The sequence below is a fragment of the Podarcis filfolensis genome, assembly GCF_964270895.1.
Source record: "Podarcis filfolensis genome assembly, chromosome: 6".
NCBI classification, from domain to species: Eukaryota; Metazoa; Chordata; class Lepidosauria; order Squamata; family Lacertidae; genus Podarcis; species Podarcis filfolensis.
In genome coordinates, this window is record NC_139609.1 from 62,459,267 (window position 1) to 62,481,775 (window position 22,509).

The 22,509-nt window shown below is 42.6% G+C and overlaps 1 long non-coding RNA gene across 1 annotated transcript; it reads left to right on the forward strand.

The window, feature by feature from the left end:
- The first annotated feature begins 723 nt into the window (after positions 1-723).
- Positions 724-22,116, forward strand: LOC310765238. Its single transcript, XR_014549507.1, has 4 exons — positions 724-838; positions 13,437-13,548; positions 17,278-17,413; positions 21,773-22,116. It is a non-coding gene; the product is annotated as an uncharacterized lncRNA (long non-coding RNA).
- Positions 22,117-22,509: the final 393 nt, after the last annotated feature.

Consider the following 22,509-nt stretch of genomic DNA (forward strand, 5'->3'; position numbering starts at 1 on the left):
ACTCAGTTTGTTTCTTCCCATGGATATGCCTTTCTCACTGCAGAAACCTATGTTGAGAATGCTTCATTGTTCAATTAATTACTAGTGAAAGTGCTGAGTCTTTGCTTCTCTCCACTTAATGTTTTATCGATCACTTTGCAAAGTAAACAAACAATGTGATGTCAAATAAATCCCTTCTCCAGGCTGGGGAGGGGGGGTTACAAAGGGAGGAAACTGACCATTTCTTGAGCATGGGCAAGCCAGTGACTGTCTAATAGGAATGTTTACAAAGGAAGAAAAACACATATTTCCCAATCAAGGTAAGAGGTGGTTGAATTTTGTGGTTAAGAGGCGGCTGAACGGTGTCCTAAACTTATGTTGCATATTTCACTCCACTGTGGCAATCTTTGAAGAAGAGTGATTACTTTGCAATCACAAGGCGTAATGAGCATTGCCACCGGATGCTGAGTGTTCGATCAACAGCACTTCACTATGGCCCAAAACAGAAGTTAGAATTCACCAAACATGAGGTTGATACTGGGTCGCAGTTATTCAGTTAAGTGTGTGGTTGGTGGAAGGATTCAAACGAAGCTGTGGTGGCTGGTGTCCATTGACACTAGCAGGGCATAAGGCAGAAGGTCAACAGTAGGTGGAGCCAGAGCCAATGACTATTGCAAAGACAGCCAATGGAACACAGAGCCAATTAATTCTAGTTCTATACATTCTAGTTCTCCTCCCTGCTGAGTTCTACAAGGACAACACCGAATCGAAGGAGGAAGAAGCTGACAGGTAGTGCCATCCCAGGACTGGTTGTAACTAGGAAGAAAGGCAGGCAACTGCTGGCTGAAGGCAGGTTGAGGTTGGTGAGGCAGTGCCTCTATTGTGTCCATTCAAAATGCTTGGGAGAAAGACACCATGTCTATTATTTTTCTCAGCTTGAATAGCAGTTTTTGCACATCTAGACCAGAGTGGGGAACTTGCAGCCCTAGGATGCACATGGCCCACACTGTATATCATGCAGTCCTTGGTCTAGCATACTTCCTCAGTCTAACCTACCTCACTGTGTGGTTGTGAAGATAAATGGGGGGCAAGGCTTGTGTATGCCATCTTAAGATCCTTGGAGGAAATACAGGATATACATGTAATTGATTATCGTAAATAATAATGTCATTCACAGCAGGTATTGTATTTCTCCTTTGAAAACAGGCGTAAGAGACTGAGCTTCCATTTAAATCTGAGATAAAATCTAGTTGTGTTCTGAACCTGCGAACCAAATTTAATTGCTGATAATCTCCATCTTCAAACAAGGGATCATGTTATAAACAAACTAAATGCCAAACAGTAGAACAAAGGTTTGTCTTTGCTTGGCCAACAATGCTTCTGTGATTGTTCAATCCCAGGGAAAGTTCAGGAGGTTACAATGCAATCCTGTACCATGTCTATTCCAAGTAAGAATGTGCATACAGTATTGCAGAAATTTACAAACTACATTTATCCAGTTTTCCCCCCTCCTAAGAAAATGTCAGTCTATGTTTTTAACAAATTCAGAATATTCAGACATGTTTGTTTAAAGCTGGTGAAAGTTTCTCCAAAATCCAGAATAATTTACACACAAAGTATGAATTCGTGATGATCACTGCTAACTCCAGGAAATGACTTGAAATTAAAACTAAATTTGGCCCAGGATAGGCGTCAAGATACATGGGAGTAAAAGCAACTCTGTGACATTTGTAGTTGATCTGGTATGACCAACCCCAAATGTTCAACCATATAGTCAGATACACCCCCCCCAAAAAAAAATGAATCCAATTTTTACACTAATGACATTTTAAAATGTCATAAATATTTTCCTTCTGGCTTCTGAGCCTTGAAAAACAATGCCGCCAGATTTTTCAACAATTTCTCTAACAAAATCAATGGGCTTTAATCCCAGTATGGAGAAATCAATGGTACCTCACTTTGAGTCAATGAGCCATATATCCTACTGCTGTAAATCGGTCCAAGTTCATAAAAGTCATCATACGATGGCCTTGTCCACAGCACATAAGACAAAATTGCATATTATCATACTGTGATTTCTTTTTGGTGAACACCTGATCTTTCTCAGGCATGTATCTGTCTGTCTGATCATGTTACCCTCAGGATATTTATTACATGCTGGCTATGGTCCCTGAGTTTCTGAGCTGTGGTCTGCTGTCCTCATCACTTCACCACAGATTTTACTACCGACACTGCCCTCATGGGATGGACAAGAAACAGAGCATTGTTTCACTAGATCTGAAGCTAGCTCTAAATTTATGTTAGTCTGGGCACGGGCTGTGATCTCAGTTCTTCTCTTTTATCTTTCTTAATCCCCTAGCTGGCTAATTCAACCAGAAAACTGCTTGGATTGTCTATAACTCATGTCATAATGTTACACAGATATGGAAGTCCTACTGTTTGAAATGTGTTCAGCTTTGGTAAATCAATGCCATATCAATTATGTACCAATTCCGTTTGTCCCTTGCGGCATCAGCCTGTTCTGCCCACCACTCTCCCCCACCTCACTCCTTGTTTCCCTTTGAATTTGTTTTGACAACCAACCTTGAAGCCCTGGAAGACTGGGAGGCAGGGAATCTGTGCATCTGTAAAATGCACACATAAATGAACATTAAAAAATCTGCTTTATAATGAGTTAGATCATTGCTCCGCCTAGCCCTGGGTAGTTTATTCTGACTGAATTATAAATATTCTATAAATTCCTGAGTTATAAACATTTTATAACAGCTGAAAGAAGTATTCAAAACATAGTCAAATTCAAATATTTGAACCACTCCATCAGCTTTGCTGAAGCTGGTTCTTCTGGATTTCTCCTTCTCTCCCTTGTCACCTGACAGCATTCATTCCTTCAGGCAGAAGCAAAGGAGGAGTGGGAAGCAGGACTACTCCACTGGCTATGCTTACGTGTGGCTCCATCAGGTTTCGCTTTCTAACCACTGGAAGCAGCTGTTTTTTTCAGACTGCAGGAGATGGATCAATGGGTAGCAGGACCACTCCATCAGCTCCATTCGGCTCCTTCTATCCCTGAACTTTTGTATTCCAACTAGTCAAGCTCTCCTCAGGCATCACTATCAATACATGATTATACCTACCTGAGAGGGAGAGCAGGGGTGATGTCCTTGGCCCCACCCCTTCTCACACATCAAATTGCCATGCCTGCAATGGTGCCACAATGTGCCATCAGAATAACAAGGGTAATGTACTGGAGGTGTTGGGCTTAATAACACATCCCCTCTCTGCCCTCCTCTTTCAGTTGGAATTCTGTAGGGTAGAATACCTGAAAAAGGCTTATGTAAATTTAGAAACTAGTGCCTAACTTTGCTTGTTTTCCTTTTCTAATCTGATCCCCCTTTCCCTTTTGTTTCACATCCTTAAGACTGTAACCTTGATGAAAGGGATTGTCTTGTTTTTATTGATCTTATGTAAGCTACCTTTAGCTCACTGAAACATCAATTTACCAAAATTAGGGGTTTAGACATTTAATTTTGTTTGAATGTGAGAGTTAATTAATTTGTAAGTTCAGTACATCCTATTAAATTCAAACGTACATATACAAAACTCATATAACCTAGAGAGATTCCAGAAACCATGCATAAAGATGAACAAAGTTAGGTCAGTGCCGTTTCTAATATTGTTAAGGCAATGCACACACCCCCCCTCTGGATCGTCAGAAGAGGTAAACACAAGAGTTGTTTTCATATTTATTATTAATATATTTATATAAATAGTTCTATTTTAATAAAATAATAATTAACAATATAATATTTATATAAAATATTATAGTTATGTAATCTTCGATAGCTCATAACTAAAGGCAACATAGTTTAGTAACTGCTGTTTATGCTATCTTTGTGGTCATTGAATCTTTAAGTTGCTAAATATTTTGTCTGGGAAAGTTTCTGTGGGTTGTATCCATGGTTATAGCTACACCCCGCCCGCTCCCAAAGCTTATTGGTCCAGTGTAGATTCCCATCTATGGGAAAGGAAAGGAGGCTATTTTCACCAGTTCCCCTTCACATAGATACTCCACCACCACCCTCTCTCATGCAATTTTTCCCAATCCTCTAGAGCATCTTGGGGAAGGGGAATGAAGGCTGCAATGGAGGAATATGTGAAAATTAACTCCCTTTCTCATTCCAATGATTCAGAAGCCCCCACTGGACCTTCCATCGTTGGTGGGACATAAGTGAATACAACCCTACGTTCTTAAGATCTCCATGCCCCTCAGGTCCAGAACTCAAGGTTAGGTAGGCCACAGGGACCTGAACCACGTAATTCTCTGGCTGGGACTAAAGGCTATAATGCTTTTAAACCTAAAGAGAATTAGCTGCTGAAAAAATGTGCAGTCTAAATACAACCCCAATGCCATTCTACATAGCTTGCGAACATTTCAGCCATCCCTCATGCTATCGTATAATCATGGGTCAAGACATCCAGTAGCCCTGATAGCTGCAGTGCCAGATACACAGCAAATAACTGAAGCGTTTTGCTTTAAAAATGGTAAATTCTGCTCACTGGGACTTGGGAGCGATGGTTCATGAAAGGCACTGCAGACTGAAACCAGCACGACAGCCAAATTTGCCCCCTGTCTTGCTTTACAGAACAGGAGGGACAACAAATTAAGAGCCTTGCTGATGCTATGCTGAGATGTAATATCAAGTTACATCCATCACAAGCTTGCTGCTCTTCCTACTTGGTGTGGGGAAGTTGCAAACAGCGATTTCTAGCTAATGGAGCAATCTGACTACCATATATTTAACATTAAAAAAACCAAGCTTCTTCCTTCTGTATAGCAACCCTAGCCACAACAAGCTCCGTAAGGGCACTTGCCAAAAAAGATTGTAAATGTTTTGTGCCTTGCACCCTGTGAAACAACCCATTTTCTGCTTAATGCCCATTTGGAATGAGTCGCCTCTTTGCTTGCTCAAATTTCACAGGGACGACTGCGCGTCTCAGCAGTTTGAACTCAATCAGTGCAAAGCAGCAAACCGGCCAATATCACCCAGTGTACAGGTCAGGGGTTTTTTCAGCCCTCTTTTAAGCTGCACAATAACCATGCTTGCCCCCTATTTCTCTTCTGTTTTATTTATCATGTATCGTTTCTCCCAGTTCTTGGGCTCAGACAGATTTTGAGTTGTTTTCTCCTGTATAACGCACATCTCACTTTTGATGAGTTTGCTCTTTGGGGGCACAGCAACATCAAGCGCGGTGACATGAAGCTTCAGGGAATGCTTACCAAATGGGTCAGATGTGTGTGGATGTTTACTCTGATTTGGTCTATTTGATTGAGGGTGTTGCCTAAGGCAAGGCTTTCAGTAACAAGAGTTCCACCACATGGAGTAAAGACCTGGCTGTGACAAACAGTTTGAACAGCTTCTGACGTTTGCACTGATTCGGGAGGCAAAGTCATTAATTTCATTCTCTCCGTGGGAAGGGTAAGAAATGTTACTGCAGAAAAGGGAGTCAATTCTCATTTCGCTCACCCAGCCTGCATCCATACATTTCAATGGATCTGCTCCCGATTTACCTCTTTAAGAAGCCCCTTAACTCACCAGCCATAAAACTCATTGGAACTGTCTCCTCAGGAAAACTAATAGCCCAAAGGGAGTTTGGTTTATGAATAAAACAATGTTTTATTAAGTTGCTATTAAATTTCAATCGAATGGCACTCAGAATACATTGGAGCAGACATATTCCGGCAAGTAATTGGCTCCCCACATCTGCCTTCCTTTCTAATTGGACTAATTATGGCAGTGTAGGATCATGTTCGCTGCTCCACAGAAAGCAGGAAACCTTGATTTACAGCGAGAGGAGCGGCAATTAGAGGGAATTAATTCATAAGGCAACATCTAAATAAATCATATTACGAGTAGACAGCAATGTAATTATTGTGACTGGTGGTTCCCTTGTGGGAAAACATCATGCTTTCAACCCAAACGGAGCTCCTGAACTCTCCCAGGGACCCAGTGGAGCATCTCCAGGTTCGGTTTAGGTTACTGTCGCCTCTCAAGACCTAATTGATGCACAGTGTCGAAGAGGATGGCCTGGCACTGCTCCCCCAGCTGAGAAAAATAATCAAACCCTCAACATTTGCGTGTTTGTCCTTCAGCTCAATTAAATACACGCTCATCTAATGGAGATAATATATGCCGATGCTGGTAGACAGGAGACATGTGATGGTTGTTCTAGTATAAACCCCAGTTTGCTTTCTCTAATTTGTACATTCTGTGTGGCCGGGGCGGGGGGGGGGCGGGCAAGGGGAGAGGATGTTATTAACAAATGCATAGAATGTTAAGCTCCAAGTTTGGAGATGATTCCCCCAGCCTTTCAGTTAATAATTCATTTTATTTCATACGCACTAACAGTCTGTGGTCCTACATCGTTGATGGAGATCAGGCGCCTCTCGCAAGGCTAGCAAGCTGTGAGAGCTACTCTAGTAATGGTTAACTCCCCTTCATCTGCTTGTTATGATTATTCCTTGCTGTCGTATCACTCCCAGCTTGTCATTAGGGGGCTTTGATGTACTTCTCATAAGCGTCTCCCGTGAAGAATAATATCTTGTTCTCATCTGTGGCTTGTTTTCACACCTGAAAACCTGCCCAGTGCCTCTTTCTTGAGCGTGGATGGTTTCTTTGTCTGAGAAGCAAACAATGTATCCCAAAGGCATCTGTGCCCTATTGATAAAGGGAAATAGGCTATGTATAGGCTACCTCAAGGGAGGTTGTGGTTTATATATGAAGGGAGCCTCAGGGGACCCCCAGCTGATATAGAATGGAATTGTACTATTCCTCACATTCAAATACAAGATATGTCCTTTCTTCTGATCCTCTTAAGATATTTACACATGGGCCAACCTATTGTACATGTCATTTCTTTTCAAGTGACGCAAACCAACCAGCTCTCTCACAATACATTTCTGGCGGCTTTTGTGCCATGCATTGTGTACCCAGTGCAACTTGGTCACATGTGGGGGAAGCCTGAAGCTTGGCATACATCTGCCGCAGAATCCAGTCTAGCTTTGTAACATTGTAACTTTGTAACATTTAAATGTGTTTGGGATTTATTATAATATTTTATTGTTTTCTTGTCTTATTTTCCGTGGATTTTTTTCACACACCACTCAGAAATGTGTAGTAGTATGGGAATGTGTTAAGTAAAATAAGATACTAAGTAGTGTGTGGAACTGCAAATAGTACAAAAAAACTTACTTTGAATTATATCAGGTTCACCTGTATTAGAGCCACCTCAGATTGCTGCACTCTATAACAAGCCAGATGCAGTTTTCGCTAAGCAAATTTTGAACAACGGTTCTAACAGTGACCCTCAGTTTAATAAAGTTTCATTATAGCCCCCAATGAATGGTCAGATGAAATTTTAATTGCCTCAAAATGAATGTGCCACAGAGCATTTCCACAAAAATTAAGCCCTAAATAGCTAAAGCTAACTACACACTTTGAATGATGATTCAGGACCCATTTATGCTGTTTATGCCTTTTGGCAAACACCCCCCAATTTAGCCTTAATATAATTAATAGATAAACCTTCCTGCTTGCAATAAGTTCTGAAATTAGAAAGTAATCTTTTCATACCTACTTGGGATAATGAAATAAGAGCCATATAATCTGCATAAAGAAGCACTGGAATTTTGTGATTACCAGTTGAGTGGGAGGGGAAGGCGAAGGGAGCTCCTGAACTACATCATTTCTCTAAAGATTAAATTACAGAGGGGCAAGACTGCAACCCTGGTGTAAATACCAGATCAGAACGAGAGCCCATGAATTAAGTTTGAGTTTTAACTTGAGTACAACAGCAGAGCTGTTATATAAGAAACAGCAGCCACTTATCTAATGAAGCAACAGTTAGTTTTTTCTCATGGACTCTGTTGGTCAATGAAGTCAGAGGCAGATGAGAGATGAATAAATGCAACATATAGGGTTGAATGAAACACTGCTGTGTGAATGTTCCATTCATGCAAGGATTTCTAGCATGTGCTCCCCCACTGCACCCCTTAAATCTGTTATAGGGGGTTCCCCTGACCCTCTACAGAATACTTGGGGAGAGTGAAAGGCACATACAGGGAGGGGGGTTGTCCTGTTGTGTAAGCAGAAATTCTTGCACTGGTGGCACATAGTCATTGAACACTATCCACAGCTTTTTGGGGTGTGCAATTATAACATATGCTTGAATAAGATAATTAAAAAGAGAGTCTGCTCCATTATACTATGCCCCTTGGGAAAACCATCTATGTAGGAGAGAGGAACTTATTTACTTCAGCCCACTCTTCTAACCATTCTAACCTTTTTTAAAGAGGGGGCATGTATTCTGGCAGAAACCATTAGAAGACTGACTGGGTGATAGTTTTGAGGGTCACCCCAACTGCCTTTCTTAAAGATCAGGACTAAAATACTACATACCAAACAGGACAGCAGTACTGCAGTTTGGGTTTCCTCAACTTGGTTCCTTCCAGGTGTTGTGAGGCTACGACTATCATAATCTCTGAGGGATGCTAGATTGGGTTGATGGGAGTTGCAGCCCACAACATCTAATGGTTGTTACATTATCTACTCCTGGATTATACATCTGGAAGGCAGCAGTTGGGATATACTATTCCAGATGAATTACCGTATTTTTCGCTCTATAGGACGCACTTTTTCCCCTCCAAAAATGAAGGGGAAATGTGTGTGCGTCCTATGGAGCGAATGCAGGCTCCCTGGCTTCAGCGATAGCAAGGCAAAGCCTCCGAAGCCTGCGCTCCGGAGGCTTTGCGTTGCTTCCACTGAAGCCAGGAGAGTCTGCTCTTTGAGGCTGGCGGTGGGGAAAGCAGCGCTTCCCCCATTGCCAGCCCCAGAGATTGGGGGGCAGTGGGAAGGCGCGCAACGCCTTCCCGCTACTCTCCAACCCGGGTTTGAGGCTGGCGGTGGGGAAAGCAGCGCTTCCCCCATCGCCAGCCCCAGAGGATGGGGGGCAGCAGGAAGGCGCGCAACGCCTTCCCGCTACTCTCCAACCCGGGTTTGAGGCTGGCGGTGGGGAAAGCAGCACTTCCCCCATCGCCAGCCCCAGAGGATGGGGGGCAGCAGGAAGGCGCGCAACGCCTTCCCGCTACTCTCCAACCCAGCTTCGAGGCTGGCGGTGGGGAAAGCAGCACTTCCCCCATCGCCAGCCCCAGAGGATGGGGGGCAGCAGGAAGGCGCGCAACGCCTTCCCGCTACTCTCCAACCCGGCTGCGAGGCTGGCGGTGGGGAAAGCAGCGCTTCCCCCATCGCCAGCCCCAGAGATTGGGGGGCAGCGGGAAGGCGAGCGATGCCTTCCCGCTACTCTCCAACCCGGGTTTGAGGCTGGCGGTGGGGAAAGCAGCGCTTCCCCCATCGCCAGCCCCAGAGGATGGGGGGCAGCAGGAAGGCGCGCAACGCCTTCCCGCTACTCTCCAACCCGGGTTTGAGGCTGGCGGTGGGGAAAGCAGCGCTTCCCCCATCGCCAGCCCCAGAGATTGGGGGGCAGCGGGAAGGCGTGCGATGCCTTCCCGCTACTCTCCAACCCTCCTGTGGGCTTTTGCGGGAGATGGGGGAATTCCCCCACCTCCCGCAAAAGCAGGCAAAAGCCGCGCGCTCTTTAAAGGGGCTCCGTGGCTTCTGCTGGCTTTTCTAGGAGGTGGGGGAATTCCCCCACCTCCTAGAAAAGCCCGCAGAAGCCGCGCAGCCTTTAAAGAGCGAGCGGCTCTTGGGGGCTTTTCCCCAAGGAGGGAGAAGGGACTGACTGGCTGAGTCAGTCCCTTCTCCCTCCTGCGGGCTTTTGCGGGAGATGGGGGGAATTCCCCCACCTCCCGCAAAAGCAGGCAAAAGCCGTGCGCTCTTTAAAAGGGCTGCACGGCTTTGCTGGCTTTTCTAGGAATTCCCCCACCTCCTAGAAAAGCCCGCAGGAGCCACGCAGCCTTTAAAGAGCGAGCGGTTCTTGGGGGCTTTTCCCCAAGGAGGGAGAAGGGACTGACGGGCCGTTTCAGTCCCTTCTCCCTCCTGGTCGAAAAGCCCACAGGAGTCACGCGGGGCTCCTGTGGGATTTTGCGGGAGGTGGGGGAATTCCGCCACCTCCCGCAAAAGCAGGGAGAAGGTCTTGGAGTAGCGCACAGGCTGCGTGCAGCCTGTCCACTGCTCCCAGAGCTGGGGGGAAATCATATTTTTTCCTTGATTTCCCCCCCTGAAAACTAGGTGCGTCCTATCGTCCGGTGCGTCCAATTGTGCGAAAAATACGGTACATGTTGCAAACAAAATTGCCACAATTGGAGCCCATAATGCTGGGTCAGTATAAAAAATGGCAGGCATTATCACACAAGTGAGATATAAACTCATGATTTCCCGATTCATAGCTCATCAGTCTCCTAGTCACAGCTATACTATATTAGTTTTCAGTAGATAATTACACCAGTAGATAACTCTGCTGTCTACATTGGGAGATTGTGCAAGCAGGAAAGCACCAGTATGGAAATCTTGGAAGAAGGGAAAAAATATAATGGGAGTCCCAAGGGATTTTAGGCCACAGAATAATATGCTTTATTTACCACTGGGCAGTGCAGGAAGAAGAAACCACTCAAGGAAATAAGGATATTTCATTGCACCATGGATAGTTTAGTTGGCACAAAAATGCATTTATTGCTTATATCTGCAAGCAGGCCAGCATTTCCAGTCACCAGGATGGTGTTGTTAACCTTTAGTGATGTGTTTGATATTTCCACTACAAATTAGTAGTGGGGGCATCCCTTCGTATTTCTTATAAATGTTAGGCAGTCATTTTGTGTTATAGTGTGTCACATCACACACATGAGCATGATGAGAATTAGCATAATATGATGCTATCGTTTATGTCTGGAGCCTGACATGTCATAAATCCCTCTCATCAGGAAAGCCAAGCTTCACATCTGAGCAATTATTCGCTTTTAGCAGACGCCTGATCCATTAGGAGTTGTGGTGCTAAATTGTCTGTTCGGATGGGTGGAAATGTATCCATCATGATTTGCTGTGCCTTTCTTGCAGCAGAGAGACACAGCCTTCAGTTACAGGGTCCGTATGCCACGTGCCACATGAGATGCTTCACAAGGACCAAATCTTAAAACTAACTCTGAAATGTAGCTTCCTAAAGCTATAAACTAAGAGTTCCATCCTCCCTCTGCTGCAAAACCTCCCTTAATTTCAGTGACAGTATAATCATAGAGACAATGAAAATGGGTGGGTGTTTGCAGCCGTAAGGCTGGGTTCAACTAATTCATTCTGCTAGTGGAAGCCAACGCAAGGACTCCAGCTAGCACAATGGGGCTTTCTCACCTGCTGAAATACCTCTAGTGATATGGATATAAAGCCCTACACTAGACTACACATCAAAAGTCCATCAGAGTGCATGAGAATGTGGTTCTCACAGCAAAAGGCTGTTGGAATCAGCATTCTCCTATAAGTTAGAACAATCCCATTACAGTCAGCACTGTAGACAACGCTACAAGTCTGGAAGGGGGGGGGGAGCAGGATAGAATCCAGCCTCCAGATTTATTAAACTGTCCTCTTCTTGAAAGGTAGATATTTTATACCATCTCCTGTTAACAATAATGTTCTCAACAATTACAGAATAATGAGATTCAGAACAGAACAAAAGAAAACTTCCAAAAATAAATACTCACAACAGTGTTGAGAGCATTTCCAAGGTAAATGGCACAGCTAATAATTCACACCCATGAATCTTTCATCATTGCTGAGCTGAAGGCTGAGACAATTGCTAAACTACAATTACCAACAACAGATTTGCATTGAAATAGGAATTGCAGCTAGTTGCATGTCCTTCCTCTTCCTTCTAAAGCAAAAGGTGGATTACAGACAACAAATCAAATGTTAAAAAAAAAATAAAAACCTGCATAACATATTTTAAAACAGATTCTCTGATTCTCATGACATCAAATATCAAACAGAAAGAGGAGCTCACCTAACTGAATACTTCCTGGGCAATTCTATATATAACATAGTAGACATGCTTAAATGGATTGGGAGACTGGAGATTTGTTAATGATACTTTAGCTCCTGTGTATCTAAGTCGGGATAGGGAACCTGTAGCCCTTGCCCTAATATCAAGTGATGGGCAGCAGGGTGGGGGTGGGGCTTGGACAGAGACGAGTGCAAGACAGGGGAAATGTGGGGGAGATGAAATGGGTAGAGTGATGAAAGGAAAATGGGGATGATCACTTCACACCCCTGGCAACAGCATTTTGTCTCTCACCTGGCAGCCCCTTGGGTGGGAAGAGAGAAAGAAAGATAGGAGTGCATTGGCAGCTTATGTGTATTACCTGATCTGTTTCCTCATGCCTGCAACCCCTGAAATCCTGTTCAATGAAACTGTCATCTGCACATGTGCACTGATTATCTGACCTGTACACATCTCAGCTTAACCACAGCTTGCAGCTTCAAAATGGATGGAAACTGGCTTGGGGGAAAATGCCTCGAACAGGAGTAATTCTCAAGAAAATACAGGATACATATGAATTGTGGCTAATGGCATGTGTACTTGGCTTCAAACACTAGCAGTGGGAGTGTACTGGAGCCAGAGTAAAAGTTCAACAGCAACAAAGAATGAACATTCCCATCTACATTGCAATGTTCTTTGGGTTGGGCCTGTTGATTTGCCTAGGAATGTATATCCTCTTCCCACCATAGCCCATAATCTTGTTGATGGGAATCTGCACTCACGTTTTCCATAACAAACTAAAAGAAAATAAGAATCATAACATTTCAATATGCGCAACAATTAATACATATAGATGACTTAGTGGTTTGAAAAAAACACACGAAGAAATATAGGCAAATTGCATAAGCTCCTGTTCTCAAAGCAATTTGACATACAAAACTGAAAGACAGAGTGGAAAGCACAGTAAAGCTAACTCACAGAGAAATAATTTAACAGAAGTGAGCATTGTTTACATTAATTCCTAGATTCTCCAAATGCAATTAGGAAGTAAAATGTGCATAGATATTTTTAAAGCATCAAACTCAATTGGATTGTGACTCTTCTTTTCTTTCTAGAAAAGAAATCCAATGGATTCATGATCACATATTTATTATTGCTGTGTTCAAGAGATGAAAAGGAAGTCGGCACCACCAAATTCCTCTCCCCTTCAAGATTAGGAAAAGTGAAGGGACTGTGAACAAGAGGAGATTTTTTCCCTCACCCCTGTTGTATGAAGCATATTGTTTTTCTCTAAAGTGAAATAATCTCTCCCCATAACAAGAGCACAACAGTCAAGTCAATGGCTTCATCTGTATTTCCCATCTTATTTTCTGCTTTATGATGGCAAATCACCTTTATTGACACTGCTTGAGCTGCTGGAAGTGAATTTCCCAACAAAGATATTACAAGCAAGATATTACCTGTTTTGTTTTCTTTCCCCCCAGGAACCTTAATAGCTACATTTTAATCAAAAGCTGGAAGGGCCCATTGACGTTATGGTGTAATTCATGGCAATGATGAGCACTGGTCTGAAACATTTCACTGGAAAGGAGAAAGGTGAGCTTTGCCTGTCTAGTCACTGATGCTTTCATTTCATTTCAAAGCTTCCCAATTTGCTTACAAATTATAGTGTTTTTCAAAGCAATCAAACCACTGGAGAACACTTCTTCCCTGCTGTAGATTAACGAGAACCACTGGATGAATCGACGAAGAAAGCAAAACGTGGGTTGTTCAATGAATATTGAAATAACAGAGACAGTTTAATTATTCCAGTTGGTGAAGTTTAAGATGATTAAATGCTATTGCACAGAACTGATAACAGGGATGGATCACAAAGCTTGATTTCTTGAATGCAGCCCCACGTGCTTTCTAATGCCCAGCCTCTTGGCATCTGTGTTGTAAGAATTAACTAAGAAATGAAATGTAGCTACACACACTCAAACTCCTTTGGGAAATATCTCTTGTTGGAAAAGCAAATAACATGGTAGAACTCTGAGTTGCTTGTTAGAATAAAATGTGAAGGAGATAGCGTCATTAACCACTCTCTGTACAAATCCCCTTCCTCGTTCCAACAACTTAAGATTGAAACTTAAAGTTCATAGTGTTCTACTTCTACCTCTTCCATCCCAAAAGTGTCACAAAATTTATGTTCAGTTTATAAGAAGTACTGTGGGAGAGGAACAAGCTTACACAGCCTATAATAATGATAATGTCATGTGGGAAAGAGTTGTCTGACTGGAACTTGAACAGCAGCCCTCTTTGTCTAGAATCTTTACCTGAAATAAAAATATCAGGCTGAGCCAAAACGACTCACCATTCTTTGGCTGCATTCACATGGACTTGCCCAACATTTCCCTAACTCTTAATTTCTGCATAATATTTGAGCTTCCACACAACATAAAAGCCACTTCTGGTAAACTAATAGAATATAGCACAAATTTAGTGCTCATTTTCATGTTATTTGATTCCAACAAATATCCATTTGCAGCCACCTTAACCTGGGAAATTGTGAGAATAAAGTGGCAAAATTTGGGGTAGTATACTGGCACATTCCTGCTGTTTTTGTGGGGGGGTTAATGAAGGAACAGAAGCACACATGTACGGAAAGGGAGGGGAGTAGCAACATTTTACACTCATTGTTGTGTGACCGTGCCCAGTGGTGTGAATGAAATATAGCACAACATAGTGGCATACAGTCAAAAAGCCACAGTTCTGTAATGCAACAGTGTGAAAGGAACATTAGAAAATGGGAAAGAAGCACTAGCATTATAATCAGGAAAACCAATGCGATATTGCCCATGTCTGAATGCATCCTTTGTTAATTTTTTTTTTTGCCAATGTGGGTGGTGCGGTGAGTACTATTTTGGGGGGATTTTTTTCATTCCTTACGAAAATGTTTGCTTACACATTTAAATTATCTTCTCTTGCTCTCAGTGACATAAACATACAGCCAAATCTCATTGGCTGTATAATGTTTTGACATTTTCCTGTTCACTATAGCCCTATATAGTACATGCATTTTGTGTGTGTAAGGGAATTGTACAATGACTGGGGAGCAGGAGCAGGCTTTTAGTCCTCCCCTAACTTTGTACACACTTTCTAAAACAGTCTGTAAGGAAAACTCAATGTTTATGCTTCTGCTCAGATGGCATGAAACAGTGTGAACACAATATCACACCTAGCCATCGTTGCCTGTTCCTAGAATGTGAACATTTATTTACCTGGATATGGCCAGTAGGTATTCTGAAGTGTATTTAGCATAATGGTGATTTCCCCCCTATAGTGGATTGTGAACATTCAGGCATGGGCTGTAGAATGAGTTGTGATTGGAAATAAATCCAAATGTGATGTTCATATCACACAGGTTGCATAAGGCAAACCCTTGTTACTCTCCTCTTCCAAGTTCTTGTCACAACCTTCTCTCTCCTAATAGATGAGGGGAAGCAGTAGGACTTTCCCTCTGGGACCTGAGAGAGGCTGTTAGCAAACTGCCTGCGACTCTTTCAAATCCTTGCTCACACCTCGCTGCCATCTGTTCCTTCTCAAGTCTTGTTTTCTGCTCTAATTAGAAAGCTCAGGACATTTTAAGACCAAGGGGCAGACAGGTGAAGAGGCACATCTGGACAGTGTCTTCTCCGATGAAATATGGCAATCAATATTGCTGCATGGTCTCATCATTTCCAGGTCAAGGGCAAATGGGAGAAGAGCACTCTTGGCACTTCCTCTTGAGTGTGTTCTGAGAAGAAGTCAAAGTTCACAGGAGAAAGTCCAGGTTCCTCATCCCCTTAGCAGGTGTTTTCAAAATTCACTTTTGTTGGAATGTCCTGAGTTTGGCTCAGTCACCTTGCATCTGTTTGCTTCTGCATCTCTCACATTCAACCAACTGCTTTAATTCCCACCAGGAGAGAGGCTGGAAGCTTTAACAAAAAAATGTTGTGATAATTACCTTGTCTGCATTTCCCCCTCTAGCCAGCATGAGGTATGGAAAGGGATTAATCTGGATTAACTCCACCATATTATCCCAGTTGCTTGGCATCAAACAATTATATACAACTCTCTTTTTCCCCCCAAGCATGCCCAAGGCTGGTGCCTGATACAGAAAGGTGGGGAATTCACAGAATCAAAGAAAAAGAATCTACTCTTCCAACATCATACCCTAAAGCAAAACAAATAAAATCTGAAATCTACCACCTAAGTAAGATAGGCACTTACGTAAGGTCTTGAAATTTTTCTACAGATCAAGATACCCTAAACTCCCTCTGTATCTTAATGTATTGTCCAGCTGTTCTTATAATCATTTTCCCCAACACCCAACCTGCATTTGTACCGTTTCAGCTTAAACCCATTATCTCTAATCCTCCCGTTTACAGGCAAAAACTGTTCTATTCTTTTTTAAGCAGCCTTTCAGATATCATTGAAAACCAAAAATTAAGGCTGCAAACCTACTCCAATAGAAATCCATACAACGCTTATATTGATTTTAATAGAACAGAATTACAATCTTTAAAATGACAGAGGATTTTCGTGTTGTGCATTAGGTTGTGCAAATTCATTACATTCGTAGCAGTCAACTTGGCATGTTTAATTCAAATCTGTGACAGACAAGGATTTGGAGTGACCTGTTACAAGAGAATGTTCCCTAAAGCATATTGAAACTGAAAGTCTACAATCAGAAACTGGACAAATCCAGGCCTCGCTCAAGCAAATAACATTTTTAGTAGTAATCAGTTCAGTCTCACTGAACACCCGAAGTCCTCAGTCATACACTCAGCAGGTAAAAACTGTATATGGAGCCTTGATAGCATGTCGGCTCTAGTTAGGCTTATTGCCAGGAATTTATTATAAGGCGATTTTCTTACTGTGTGATGAAGGAACACTGATTGGTCGAAAGTGTTGCCAGAGTACATAAAGGAACAGCAAAGGAGAATCCTCAATGAACAGTATGTAGATGAGAGAAGTTAAAAGAGACTTTAAAGAATTATTATAGTAAATTCAAATATATTAGCCCTCTTCAGTTATTCACTGTTGGATATGTGAAGGAGCCTGTAGGAACGCACAGAGCTAATTCTGCCCCCTCAATGATGCACACTGGCAACGCTGTCAAGAAATTGCATTTGAAAATTTATATAAGAGGAGAGAGAAATTTGGTACAATTCTCATGCTTGGGGTGGAAGGCTCTTCCTTCATTTCAACTACTTCCAGCATGGCCAAGGGGCGTTTGTGTAATTCCTTCCTCCCTTCCTTCCCCACATCTCTCTTATGGTTTACTTTCTACTGCCTCCCCAGGTGCCTGAGCTTCATGATGATGGTGATGATGGTGATTTGACTTCTCTTCCTTCACCCTGAGGTCCCAGAGTGGGTTGCAGCATTTAAAACAGTATTAAAAGCAATTTTACAACAATTGACAACCCTAAAAAATAAGGTGGGTCCAAAAAAAGTCAGGGTAACGAGGTGCGTCTTCAGCTGTATAATGAAGGCACCAGATGCACATCTGTGGGGATGCAGTTCCACAAGTTAGGGACTGCCACAGAGAATGAAGATGGCATCCTTCCAGCCTGAGGGGCTGAGTTCAAGTCGGTGGTAGGCTGGTCCCTTCTGAGCCTTGGGGCCCTTTGCCAGTCCAGTGCCTGACCTAGCCAACCACTCATACTAGGTCTGTGGGGTATGGGCTGCAGAGTGGAAAGTATCCCACACTTATGGCAGAGCTACCAAGCATTACTATGTGAGCTTGCATGATTAATGTTGGGATTAAACAAATGGATGCTCCAATATTAGCATTATGAGAATATCCCCACCATCCTAACATAACACATGCCTTGAGTGCTTCTTAGGGAAACCCACTGCTCACTAATTTGCCTATTTGGTTCACAATAACAAATTTACTAATGACTAATCAGCAAGAACTTTGCAAGTACAGTGTTAAAAAAATAAAAGCGAGATTCCTTAGAATTTGAGCTCAGAAGAAATGGCTTGAGGCTCAGCTTGACATTCAAGCTACAGAAAATGGAAAAGGTTTGGCTCATAGTATTTCCAGATTGAAACAAATGTTTTGATTGGCTGCAAAATGCAACGGCACAGGCTGAGTTGCAATAAATGTAGAGAATTTTGTTGAATCAAGGACTACAGGAAAGATTAGGTCAAGGGCTCTGAGCGGGGCCAGATAGATGGAGGATGGGATGTCAAAGATTATAATATCAAGGACTCAAGGGATAGGGCAAGGCTTATACCCGAGGATGATTTATCCTTCAGTTTCTTCCCCATATAAACTGCTACTGGAATAATTCTGTGCTACAGGCTTATAATGGCAACCTGGTGCACTCTGCTTGCTCATGAATAGGAGTTGGGTGCTTGAAATTTACCACTGCAACCAGCGCCAGAGTTTCAGATTTACAGCACACTGAAAGAAAACCCTATTAATCTTTCATCCTTCACTCAGCTGTAAATTTGGATCATATTTAATTCAAAGGTTTCAAGGTCTCTCCTGTTCCTGCCATCATCAAGAGGCCTATAATATAAAACTTTCCTGAATGTGTGGGGAAATCAATGCAAAAAAAAATGTTTAGCATTGAGAAGAAAATGCGCTCATGTTCTTATCTCCTTTTATTCTAAGTTAGACCTGAGCTGAATATTCACTCACGAATAAGTGAAAGCAGGACTTTTGCAGATGTGTGTGAATTAACAGCTCTCCCCCCATGCTTAAATGTGCCTTTTCCTCCTTTCTTTTCATAGCAGTTCACAGACACTGTTCTCCAGTTCTGCTACAGCTTCACTACCAGCTTTAACAACTTTTCTTCACTAGGTGATCTCACTCAATCAGGGGTCATGTAATGAATATGGTGGCATCACAATGCTTAGTAGTCCATAAGAACTGGCTATGTGATCATGGAGCTGAGGAGAAATTATGGTAATTCGGTGTGAGGTCAATACAATACAGAAAAAATTGCCCTTGCTCTAAATTGCCTTTGCCTATGAAAAATAAAAGGCATGCAGAAAGAGGCTACAAATACCTAAAAACCTACCAAACTAAGGGCCAACCATCAATTTATTCAGTTTCTTCTGTATGGCTTTGTTTTGCCTTAAAAGTGTGGCTGCTTCAGAAATGTCAGGTAGTCACAACCTGCTGCATCTTGCTTTATCAAGGTGCAGGTAAACTACAGGATTGTTTCCCATGAAAGAAAGACTCATCCTATTATTAAAAACTTTCTGGCTAAACATGTTTCTTTAAATGCATATGCCATGTTCCTCAGATAGCTTGTAATTGATGATCTGATTTATAGCATAGGTGGAGCTGGCTGACTGGCACAGATCCAAATGGTAGAAAATGCCCTATTTTTGCATGATTTCCCTGGAGGCAAACTTAACAGTTGCATTTACAAACAACTTGATTTCATATTAACCCAGATTTGTAATTGCTTCCTTGGGAAAATAAAATCAAGGTTTCTGTAGCTTCTCTCACAGAACCTCGGGGCATTAATGCAAGCAATTAAAGGGAAGGTTTTAAAGTGGGAGTGGGGGTTGTGAAGAGAGCAGCTGGAGGAGGTCAAACACATTGTGGGGGGAGGGACTGGAAGGAGTTCATAATATAGTTATTTGTGGGGAAATCATCACCAGAATTTCACAAACGAAAGTGATTATTTAAATGCTTTTCCTCCCCAGAGAATGCTGATAGTTGCCTTAAAAGAATCTAATATTAAGACCAGGAACACAGTCCAGAGGATTATCCATGGAGGTGTGATGTACAGTGTGGAGCTTTCTGTCATTTCTGAATCACACACAGCATCCCCTGACCCACATTGCAAGTGGCTTTAAAAAAATCTCAGTATTTAAGCAGGGTTGGTGAACTTGTGGCCCTCCAGATGTTGCCGGACTACAACTCCCATAATCCCCGATTGCTGGTCATGCTGGCTGGGGCTGATGGGAACTGAAGCTCATCAACACCCCTGACTTACGGGATTGGGAAACTAGGCATGTAGTGGGTCCTGTGGGAACTTTGCAAAAATAAGATGGATGGATGGATAGATTAGATAGCAACATGCCCACACAAATTGAGGCAAGAGACCAGATGGGGGTTAAGGGTCACTCTTTATTGACTAGAAGGATCTGCAATGAGCAATAACATTGCCCACATACGTGTGGTTAGAATGATACAATCTAATGAACAATGGAGATGGATCCACCTTCCTTTGGACAATATCCACCCACCCCAGCTCCATGCACTGGATCAATGATCCTGGATCACTGGATCATTGCCTGCTCACCTAATAGTGAGAACATAAGAAGAGCCTGTTGGATCAAGTCCCATCTAGACCAGCATCCTTTTTCTCCAGGACTTAACCATCCAGGGGTCCTTTTCCTTTATCTTTACCTCTCACGGTGGCCAACCAGATGTCTGTGGGAAGCCTACAAGCAGGTGAACTACAAGGTCACCTGGCTTCCCTACCCTAGACCCACTGGCTAGCATTCAGTGGACTACAGCATCGAGGGCCAAAGGGCAGCTCCCTTCCCCCCATCCCTTTGAGTTGGCTGGTGGACAGATAGTTGAGTTACCTCAGGGTTGTCACTGGTCTCACTCTTAAGTGTGACCAGATGAATGAACCAGTCAGTCAAATGACATAACAGCAGGCCTCCTTTCAATAGAACAGAGTTAGCAAAAAAAAAAGTGCACCCCACAAGCCAACCTTTAAATCACCCCCCAAAATCCCCCACAAAGAAAGCTTGCCCTTTGCCATAGCTAAGTGTTCTCTCTTCACACCACCACATCCCTTTCTTCCACATCCCGTTTGCTTATGGTTCACTAATATTAGTGTTGTTTGACCTTGCTGCTTTAGTATTTTATATTATGTATTTATGGCTTTTTTAAAAGAATGTCCTGTGACTATTTGGTAAAAGGCAGTATAGAAATACCTAAAGGAGAGAGAGAGAGAGAGAGAGAGAGAGAGAGAGATCTTTTTGCTCTATAATAAAGACACAGTCACTAAAATGCTCTTGGAACCAATGGGATGTGAGTTCATTGTTCTGAATTCCTGAAATGTAATATCCTGATGTGCTCACTTAAGGCCTATGTAAGTAGATTTTTCCACTCATTTCAGTGGTGGGCTCAGCTCGGTTTACACTCCCATTTAACTGAATGGGAAATTCTGTGGACAGACAACCTTTGTTATCAACTCTGCTGTCCCGTTAGAAAGTCACACACAGAGAGACATTTGCCAGTGTCTTTGCGCTATGCTATGGGGTTGCGAAAGGTCATCATTACTCACTGCTCCTACTCCAGGGTGACATGTGCCACTCAACAGCATGCTAGTTATAGCAAAAACTGGAGACAACTGCTAGTGTATGACAATGCTCTTGAACTATCCATGGAGCCAATTCCTGGCTCTCACAGTGTTCATCAGCTGTTGCAGTGGCTCACCTTCTAACCCCTTGGATTTTATTGGGTTTATATGGATCTTGGTTTGGTTTTGTAACTAACAAATATATAAAGAGAGAAACACCACTGAGCACAAGTAATTTGGCTCAAGCAAAGTGGCAACCAAATGTGTTATATATACATTTCCTGAAGCCCATGAATAAATGTGTGTTCAAAGACGTGCTTTTTAAAAAAGAATGAACTGTGCTTTTAATGACATCTGTGCCTTTCATTAGAAAGTCACAGATGAGTACAAAATGACCTTGGTGCCCATTTAGCATATAATTGCAAAACTGTGAATGGTTTCACAATGTTGAAGATTAAGCATACCAAATCAGAACGTACTTTGTATCTTCTTCTTTTTCTCTTGAATAGAAGTAACTGCAGACAGGGAAGATCATTTTAAATAGAAATAAGAAGAACCCAAGCGAAAAGAAAAGGAACGCCTTTTGTTAGATGTTTAAAAGCGGTCAAAAAAAGACACGAATTAGAAAGTCCTTCTAAATTTCTTCTCTGTGGAAATGATCAATTAACTACAATTGTGTGTTCTCTCGCTGAAACCTGCTGGTGTGCTGGCAGAAATGTGCTCTGAATGCTCTTAAAACTATAGCCAAAAAGGAAGAACTCTGCTGTGTTCTTGAGCATTTGGAGGGAGAATTTCATGTGCACGATTCCATTGACAAAGCGGCAAGCTGAGCTGTGTTATTAAACAAATAATACTTTCCCCCTATTGGTGATGCTTCTGGAGACTTTATAACAACTTCTGTATGCAGGGCAGTGTTGGTTTTGCCAGCATGATTTGAAGAACTGCTGGTACAACAGAGGCACAGTGAGCCAAACAGGCTTACATCATGCTTCTTCCATGTGCTCTTCTTCTGCATCTTTGACCACACTGTCCTTAGACTCATTTAGCCTCACTGGCCCTTTAATACGATTGGTGACATTATTTCATCAATGACAACAGCGTGCTACAACTGATGTGATGACCCCAAAGACAAATGTGAAGAAAAGCCGCATGCATCAACCCCACAGCCTAAAAAGAAGTGAGGTCAAATGAGGCTAAGAATATGAAGTTCAGAAAAGAAGTGCTGGAAAGATGCAGCAGTATGGGA